This window comes from Anguilla rostrata, chromosome 1 (assembly GCF_018555375.3).
Source record: "Anguilla rostrata isolate EN2019 chromosome 1, ASM1855537v3, whole genome shotgun sequence".
Lineage (NCBI taxonomy): Eukaryota > Metazoa > Chordata > Actinopteri > Anguilliformes > Anguillidae > Anguilla > Anguilla rostrata.
In genome coordinates, this window is record NC_057933.1 from 75,659,819 (window position 1) to 75,669,818 (window position 10,000).

Genomic DNA, 10,000 nt, shown 5'->3' on the forward strand with positions numbered 1-10,000 from the left:
GCAAGGAATTCACAGATTTCAGTTACTTTTAAAACTTCCGCCGCCAAGCACTCTCGAGGAGGCGTACGGACGGAGCGACGGGAACTAAAGAGGCAGAGGCACAGATCGAAAGCCAGGGGGCAGTATGTATGTAGGTGTGTATGTGTGTGTGTACAGGTGTGTACAGGAGTAGCCCCCTTCTGAAGGGTGGGGTTGGGGGTGGGGGTGGGGGGGGCAGGTGGTACGTTCCTGGTTTCGTGGCAGAGTCGCTCCTCACGTGTGAAGTGTGCGCTGGTCTTGGCCTGCTCTCAGCTGGCTTGGCGGCATCGCCACGATAACCGGCCACAGGGCGTTCCGTGCCCCGCCGCGGTGTGTGTTCCGGGCCTCTGGCGCCGTGCGCCGAAAACACCGCAGGCCTGCCGTGATTGGCTGGTTCGGAGGGAAGAAACGGCTTTTCGCACGGTTTTAAAATGAGAGCAGGGAGCAGCCAGCCGTCCACTGCTCTTCAGTGACTAACAGTCACACTGCTCATGATAATACACCCACCACACCCCCACACACACACACACACACAACACGCAGTTTATAATACACACACGCACGCAGGATTTCATAATACACACACACGCGCGCGCGCATTTCATAATACACACACACACACCCACGCGCCATTTATAATACCACCACAAAACACACACAACGCGCATTTCATAATACACACCACCACACACCGCGCTCGCACAGCGCATTTCATAATACACACACACACACACGCGCATTTCATAATACACCACGCAGCCGCATTCATAATACACACACCACACGCGCGATTTCATAATACACACACACACACACCGCGCCATTTCATAATAACACACACGCACACACCCGCGACATTTCATAATACACACACACGCACACACGCGCGCGCACATTTCATAATACACGCACACACACGCGCATTTCATAATACACACACACACACACACACGCGCATTTCATAATACACACACACGCACACACGCGCGCGCACATTTCATAATACACACACACACACGCGCGCATTTTATAATACACACGCATTTCATAATACACACACACGCGCGCATTTCATAATACACACACACACACGCGCACATTTCATAATACACACACACGCACATGCATTTCATTATACACACACACGCACACGCGCATTTCATAATACACACACACGCGCGCATTTCATAATACACACACACACGCGCACATTTCATAATACACACACACACACACGCATTTCATAATACACGCACACACACGCACGCACGCGCGCATTTCATTATACACACGCACGCGCGCATTTCATTATACACACGCACTCGCGCATTTCATTATACACACACACACGCACACATTTCATAATACACACACATGCCTATTTCATTATACACACACGCATTTCATAATACATACACACACACATTTCATAATACACACACAACTGCACTTTTCATAAAATACACACACACACATTTCATTATACACACACACACGTGCATTTCATAATACACACACACACATTCCATGATAAACACAAGCGTGCATTTCGTAATACACACATGTGCACATTCCATAATATACACGTGCACATTCCATAATATACACACACACCTTCTCTGACACACACACACGCGTGCACACACACAGCCCCCAATCCCTGCCAGCTATGCGGGTATTGGAGCAGGTCACCCCGTTAACAGCCTCCAGATAGACAGACGGACAGACAGACTTCTCTCCTCCCAGGCTGGAAATAGCCCCATGCGCTCATGGAAAAAGACTCTTACAGGAACACAGTGTTATTCATACGTGTTGACTGAAATAACACGTATGAGGTCCGCGTGTGTGTACGTGTGTGTGTGTGTGTGTGTGTGTGTGTGTGCGCGCATCTGTGTGTGTGTGTATGTGTGTGATGAGTGTGTGTGTTTTGTGTGTGTATCGTGTGTGTGTGCTGTGTGTGTTGGTGGCCTCTGTGTGTGTGTGTGTGTGTGTGTGTGTGTGTTGTCGCGCTTGTGTGTGATGTGTGTCGTGTGTGTGTGTGTGTGTGTGTGTGTGTGTGTGTGCGTGCGTGTGTGTTGTGTGTGTGTGTGTATGCGTGTGTTGTGTGTGTGCGTGTGCGTGTGTGTGTGTGGTGTTGTGTGATGCGTGTGCGTGTCGTGTGTGTGTGTGTGTGTTGTGTGTGTGTGTGTGCGTGCGGTGTGTGTGTGTGTGTGTGTGTGTGTGTGTGTGTGTGTGCGTGTGTGTGTGTGTGTATGTGTATGCGCGTGCGTGCGTGCGTGCGTGTGCGTGTATTGTTTGTTTAAATGCCGGTGTTGCCGTGGCAATTACCGGGCGGGCCCTGGGGACACATCGAGGCGCGCTCGTCCGTAATGCGACGGGGGCGTCAGACTCAGGCTCCCAAATCTGTGCTGAGGTGCGGTCATTTATCGCTGGCTGTTTATAACCCCCCCTCGCCCCCCCACCCCTCTGCAGCGCAGTTAATTTGTCAGCCAGCAGTACTCCATTATGGAACGCCCGCTTAAATAAGGACAGAGGAGAGAGGGACAGGGAGAGGGAAGTGGCAGAGAGAGAGGGAGAGGGAGGGAGGTGAGAGAGAGAGAGGAGAGAGAAAGAGGGAGGGAGGGAGGAGAGAGAGGGAGAGAGAGAGAGGAAGAGGAGGAGGGTTGGGAAACATAGAAGGAGAAGAAAGAGGTAGGGAGGAGAGCAGAAGAGAGAGAGACAGCAGGAACGACAGGTTGTAAAGAGAAGAAGAGAAAAAGAGAGAGATGGCACACCCCTGTACAGCCTCCTGGCTCCGTAAACCATTTTACCCCAAGCCTGTTACGCACGCACACAAGCTTGTCACAGTCAGTCCTCAGTCACACTGATACAGACACGCACGCGCACACACACACACACACTCACACACACACACACACATCCACACACACACACACACACACACTCACACACACACACACACACGGTGCGGCAGCCTGTGCGGTAATCTCGGCGGACAGGAGAGGACGATGGCGGGTAAATGACCTGTCAGACGGCGGCTCTGGCGTCCGCTGATGAAACGCGGCGTGAAATTGGCGGGAAGGCCCGTAAGCCAATGAGAGGAGCCCGGGCCTCCGTCGCCGCGGGAGACCGCGCTGGGACGGCGGTTCTGAGGGGGAGCCGTGCGAGGAGGCCCCTGGGAGTTCTCCTCCTCCTGCAGGAGGTGCCCCTGGGAGTTCTCCTCCTCCTGCAGGAGGTGCCCCTGGGAGTTCTCCTCCTCCTGTACAGAGCCTGGAGCGGGGGACGTGAGGGTTGACCCCCCCCCCGTGCCTCACTCTTCATTAATAGCGGTAATCGCCAGTCGCCGCGGTCCTGGTCGTAACCGCTGCTGACGTCGGAAATGGATCTCGGTTGCCTGGGTCCTGTCAGCATCACAGGAAGTGCTTCAGTGTGACATCACACCACCCCCCCCCCCCCCTTACCCCCCACCGCTCGCTCACGTCAGATTAATCCGCCAACCGGCAGCACCGTGTGCTGTGGGCGGGTTACCCTGTTAATAGGTGCGAGTACCGCCTCACCCCCCCCCCAGCGATTTTAACGCGGCCTGGCGGCTCTACCGTTGCGTTCGTCGTCATCGCTCACACAGGGCCGGTTTCCGTGGATACCTTCTCACGGGTTTGATCTCACTGGCGGCGGCAGCTTCAGACTCGCGGTCTCCAGTGAAACCCGGACCGGATCAGACCCGCTGGGCACTGGGACTGCCTTCTCCCAGCTCCCAGAGGCTTGTGTGGTGTGCGCTGTGTGTGAACGGAGCAGAAAATGCTCCTTTTGTGTCTGTGAATTGGGCCAAGAAGGAGTGTGTTTCCACCTCATTGGCTCTTTCTCCCTTCTCTTCGACTTTCCTTTATTCCCCAACCCCCCCCCCCCCAGCACCCACTCCCCCTCCTGATGGAGGTTCCCAGGGTTGGGAGCTCCCCCCCCCCTCCTCTCAACAGAACGCAAAACCGAAATCGGGTCACCTGAGAATCTTACCGACGCCACGGACCAGTGGGCACGGAGATTGCCCTGTGATGTAGGTCAGAGAGAGGTCACGTGGTGAAAGGTCACATGAGGGGCGAGCTGACAGGGTTTTCATTGCATTTCTTGCTATTCTGTATAGTAACATTATAATATGTTGATATTTATCAGTTATCCTCCCATTCATAAATATATTAAAATGGAGTGTGTGTGTGTGTAACAGGACAGGGTTACACAGGCAGTCGCAGCCTGTGTGACTTGCTCAGGTTTCAGGCTGCAGCTAAGCGAATTAGCGCAGGTGTTTACACTGCGCCTTTAGCTTAGCCCGCGCTGAAAGGAGTAAAGTCAAGTACACGTCGAATTTCTTACGGCCGCGGGACAATAAAATAACCACGCTGTTAAACCGCGGCGGGCGCTGAGGTAACCGCCTCGGAACAGCGGGAGTACCGCCCGAAATTTATCCCCCGGTCTGTCGCCGTTTGGGTTTAATTTAAAGCTCGGCAAACGAACCGTTTGTGCGAGAGCGCCGTGACGCGACGCGGTAGCGCCTTCGAGCCCCTCGTCCGTACGCCGCGGCTAAAGGAGAGCAGCCTGCCCCGGGTTCGGACCCGAGCGCTAACGGCTAACGGGAAGCAAAGCTCCGGAGCTCCCCCTGCCCCGGAGCCAAGATGGCTGCAGCTGTGGCCGTTACAGTGGGCTTTTTCCCGCTTGACGCGCGGAGGCCGGTTATCGAATCGGTAACGATCGCTGACCTCGCGAGCGCGGGCCGTCGGGACAGGGACGGCGCCGGGCTCGCCTGTTTCGGAAACCCCCCCCCCCCCCCCCGCCCCGTTCGGTCCCTGGCTCAGGGCAGCGTTTAAATGTTAAAAATGTTTAGGCTCTGAAGTTCAGAGCTTGTGAGACTAAAGAAACAAAGGAAACTGCGCTGGTGTTCACAGAGCTTCAGCTGCTTGCGTTTAAAGGCCTGCCGTGTTGCATTGCAGGTGTTAGTGGTGTGTGCATGTGTGTGGGCGGGTGTGTGTGGGCACGTGCGTGTGTGTGTGTGTGTGTGTGGGTGCGGGTGAGTTTGTGTACACAGGCTGCAGAATGTGTTAATGGTGTGTTTATAATTTCTTTGAATTGAACATTTTGCTGTGTGTGCCTGTCTGTGTCTGTCTCTGTTTGTGTGTCTGAGTGTGTGTTACGTGTGTGTAGTGTTTTCCCGAACCCTGGTCCCAGGGACCTGTGGGATCCGTTCCTGGTTTTCATGGTTGCTCGGCGCTGAAGTGATGCTGTATGGGTGAACTCTCCTCACCTGCATTCCTGGGTCTCCCGGCCCTGTTTGCTTAAACTCCGTCAGGATGGGAGAGGAGCGAAAACCTCGGCCTGCAGCCATCCGATAACCTGGCGCCGCCTCGCAGATAAGGGCGGGGGGGGCTGGGGGGTCGGGGGGGCTGGGGGGGCGGGGGCTGGGGGTGGGCCGCGGGGGGCCGCGGGGGCCAGAGGACTTTGTATTTGAGTGAACAGACTCGGACTCTGCCGTGAATTTAAGCTCCTCTCCCAGGGGGCCGAGGTGCTGGGATGTTTTCTGTGTACTGTCTGAGGTCGCTGAGCCGCCCCCCCCCCTTCCCCCCCTGTGTGCCCAGATACGAGGTGACAGTTGTTCCTTTACCCATAATCCCTCTGGCTGGGTGGCATTTACAAGCGGCTCTCTCTCTGGGAGCGTGTCACCCTGGGGCAGGGAGGTTTTCGGGACTGGTCACCCGTGGACCAATCGCACGGAGCGTGGCAGGCAGCCAATCACGAGCCGCCATTCCACCGACAGAGTGTGTGTGTGTGTTTGTGTGTATGTGTGTGTGTGTGTGTACGTGTGTGTGTGTGTGTGTGTGTGTGTGTGTGTGTGTGTGTGTGTGTGTGTGTGTGTATGTGTGTGTTTGTGTGTATGTGTGTGTGTACGTGGTGTACGTGTGTGTATGTGTGTGTGTGTGTGTATGTGTGTGTGTGTGTGTTGTTAGGTGTGTGTATGTGTGTGTGTGTGTGTTGTTAGGTGTGTGTATGTGTGTGTGTGTGTGTTGTTAGGTGTGTGTATGCGTGTGTGTGTGTGTATGTGTGTGTGGTGTTGTGTTGTGTGTGTGTGTGTGTGTGTGTGTGTGTGTGTGTGTGTGTGGTGTCGTGGTTGTGTGTGGTGGGTGTGGTGTGGCGTGTGGGGGGTGGGCGGATGTGATTTGTATTTGAGTGACGATGTGCTGTGAATTTAAGCTCTCGTGGTGGGGTGTGGGATGTGTTGTGTGTATGTCTGGGTCGCTGGCGCCCCTTCCTCGTGTGTGCGATGAGGTGAGTTGTCTTTGCTAATGCTGTGGCTGGTGTGTTTGGGCTGTTCTTGGGTGGTGTGTAGTGGGTGTGTGTGTTTGGGTGGTGTGGATGCGGGTGTGCAGTGCATGAGGTTGCACAAGTGTGTGTGTGTGTGTGTGTGTGTGTGTACGTGTGTGTGTGTGTGTGTGTGTGTGTGTGTGTTTGTGTGTACGTGTGTACGTGTACAGTGTTTTCAGCGTGTGGTGGACCACAACAGGCGGTATAGGATACACACTCACACTCTCTCCCTCTCTCTCCACACTCTCTCTCTCTCTCTCTCTACACCTCACACGCGTACGCTTTTTCTGCCCTCTGGTGAATGTGTGGCATTCATGACCTTGCTGGGGGAGGGGCGGGGGGTCTATAATTATAAATGCGGTTTATTTGGGCGTTTTATTTTTGCGTTTCGTGCTCATAGCTCCCGCGTTTGGCACGGCGGGGATTACAGGCCCGGGCGTCTCTCTTGGTTTCCGGTGTCGGTAAACAGAAATCCAATACCCCCCCCAACCCTCCTTTCACTGCCCTCTTGCCCTACAAGGCAATCCCCGAATGCCCCTCATGCTGAGGGCACTTTGACCTTGCTGAGCGGGAGCTCACTCATGACTCCCCTCTGCTCTCCCCCCCCCCTCTCTGAGTGGGCCAGGCCACCAGTGGCCTAAAGCTGTCTGTACCTGGGCTGCCGTGGAGCCTAAATTTTGACACAGGGGGTGGGTGTGGGGGTGGGGGGGGAGCACATTTTAGTGTGTCGTTGTTTTCGCCTGACCGCTGGGCCTTCCTGTCTCATAACTGCTGAGTCATCAGCCTGAGGGAAACAACAGAGACTGCTCCTGCCACACTCACACAGGTTAGCATGGGGGGGTGTAAGGAGAGGCGGGTGTGTGTGTGTGTGTGTGTGTGTGTGTACGTCTGTGGTGTGTGTGTGTGTGTGTGTGTGCGTGGTCGGGGGTGTGTGGTGGTCGTGTGGGTATGGGGTCAAAGGGTACCGGGTTTTGACGGTCGACTCAAGTTTTTTGTGCGTTGTGTGCTTGGTTTTGTGGTGAGCAGTGCGGATGAGGACACACATGGCAACGTCTTGACTGCCGACCATTTACTGTGCTTTTTGACACCAAGTGTCACGAGCACGTCATACCACACCACCATACCACACACACCGCAGACTATACACACACACACACACCACAGACTATACACACACACACACACACCACAGACTGTACACACACACACACACCACCGACTGTACACACACACACACACACACACACCACAGACTGTACACACACACACACAACACCACAGAGTCACACACACACACACACACCACAGACTGTACACACACACACACACACACACACACACACACTGCTTTACTCAGTAGCCACCTCCAGTGTGTTAGGTGATGTATCAGCACATGAAAGCTGAAATGAATGCTGTTTTTTTTTTTGCGCTGTAGCGTAGCGACGTCAGCGCGTAGCCTCGCCGCAGCATCCGGGGTCGCGACCTCCTTACTGGCCAGCCCGGGCCTCTTATTAGACCTGTGGCCGCGCGGCGGACGCATCGCGGTGGAAACCTGTTTTATTTTATTGATACGCGGGAATGATGTCACCGCGCGTTGTGTTTTTTTGTTGCTCCGTGCCGGGGGACATGCGGGAGCGGTTAGCATTTTTAGCCGCGCGAGCGACGCCTGACGCGACCGCCGTGTTTTGGGAGGGAGGAGCTCCGCGCGCGCGAGGGGGCGGCGGGTAAAAAGGCGCCGGAACGTTCTGGCTCCGGTCGTTTGGAATTTTTCCGCGTGTTTGGAACACGCGCCCTCGTTCGCTCTTTCTCTCTCTCTCTCTCTCTCTCGTGGTGTTTTTTAGCAGGCCTGTCAGGTAGGCCTCCCGCTGCGTTTCACAATGCACTGCCGCCAATTAGACGCCTCAATCACCCCGCCCCCCTCACAAACGAGCCCCCCCCCCCCCACACACACACACACACACACACACACAGACAAGCCCCTCCCCCCCACAGACGAGCGGCCGTCTGAGGGGAGGAGCAGCAGTAATCAACAACAACAGAATCAAGCTGTAAGGAGGACGGCAAGCAGAACGGGGCTTTTGTGTGTGTGAGTGTCAGTATGAGTGTCAGTGTGAGTGTGAGTGTGTGCGTGTGTGTGAGTGTGTGTGAGTGTGAGCGTGAGCGTGTGTGTGTGTGTGTGTTGCAGTGGTGTGTGAGTGTGGAGTGTGGTGTGGTGTGTGCTTGATGTGAGAGTGTGTGTGTGACTTGGTGTGTTGTGTGTGTGCGAGTTTGTGGTGGGCGTGTGTGGTGAGGTGGAGTGTGTTGTGTGAGCTGTGGTGGTGGAGAGGTTAGTGTGAGCGTGTGTGTGTGTGTGTGTGTGTGTGTGTGTGTGTGTGCGAGTGTGTGTGTGTGTGTGTTTGTGTGTGAGAGAGTGTGAGTCAGTGTGTGCCTGTGAGTGACTGTGTGTGTGCGAGTGTGTGTGTGTGCGTACCCTCTACTGCTACACTGCCACTGCTGAACCTCTAGCACAGTGGTCTCCAGCCCTGGTTCTGGAGAGCTAACAGGGTCTGCTGGTTTTCATAGTGACTCTGCACTTCATGAATCAATTAGAGCAGTTGATTACACAGTTAACTCATCTCACCTGGTGTCTTGGGTCTCAACTGGGTGCCGATTTTAAGGTGAAAACACAAACCAGCAGACCCTGTGGCTCTCCAGGACCAGGGCTGGAGACCACTGCTCTACCACTAAACGGTCACTGCTGAACCTAGAGAGGGAAGGAGAAGGAATATAAATGTGTGTGCGGTGTCTCTCTCTGTCTCTCTCTCTCTCTCTCTCTCTTGTGTGAAAAGCCAGCCGTATTTTTCCCTCCGTCCTCTCCTTTCTTCTTTCTTTGAAATGCTTTCTCCGTTTCGCTTCTCCCCGCTGGAACGTTGGTGCGAGCCTCATTGTGAAGCGATTGAAATTTTTTTTTGTAAAATGGGCACCTACTTAAAGGTGGGGGAAAAAAAGGTGGATCCCCCCTCCCCCCCCCCCCCTCAGCCCAACCAATCACAGTTTAGCCTCGCATCTGCTAGGGTTACAGCGACCTCATATTCCACCGCCAACTGTGTGAGTGTGAGTGTGTGCGTGCGTGCGTGCGTGCGTGCGTGCGTGCGTGCGTGCGTGCGTGCGTGTGAGTGAGGTGGGGGGTTTCATCGAGCCTTGTTGTGATACGGGGATGAGCAGTCAGCCCAGTCTGCATAATGTGCATACTCAGTGCACTTGTACTCCTAATCGCTCCTGCTGAGTGGTCATCTGGGGCAGTACCTGCAGGTTGCCCGGGAGACGGTGCCCGTATCCCGTAGCATCCGAGAGCTGCGCTCGCCCCCTTTACGCTGTCCTGCGCTACATTATTTATGAGCTGAGCGGAGCGGAGCAGAGCCGGACGCCGGTGTTCTGCAGAACCGGCACGGCGCAGGTTTTATTATCAGCCGCATCGGCGTCCCCAGCTGGGTGTTTGCTGTAGTACTACAGGCGTACCCGGGGGAGACGTAACCGCAATGCCCCACTCGGGATTTGAGCTCGCAGCCTCTCGAGTCGAACACCTGTCGCGGTCGCCGTCGGGTTGCGATCGCGGTCCTGCGCGCCCCGAAATCCGGAGCGCTACCCCGAGTCGCGC

The 10,000-nt window shown here is 55.0% G+C and overlaps 1 protein-coding gene across 4 annotated transcripts in view; it reads left to right on the forward strand.

Annotated features, from left to right (window-relative positions):
• The window catches only part of qkia (QKI, KH domain containing, RNA binding a), a 95,927-nt gene that overhangs the window by 49,463 nt on the left and 36,464 nt on the right, over positions 1-10,000 (forward strand). The gene's annotated exons all lie outside the window — the stretch shown is intronic.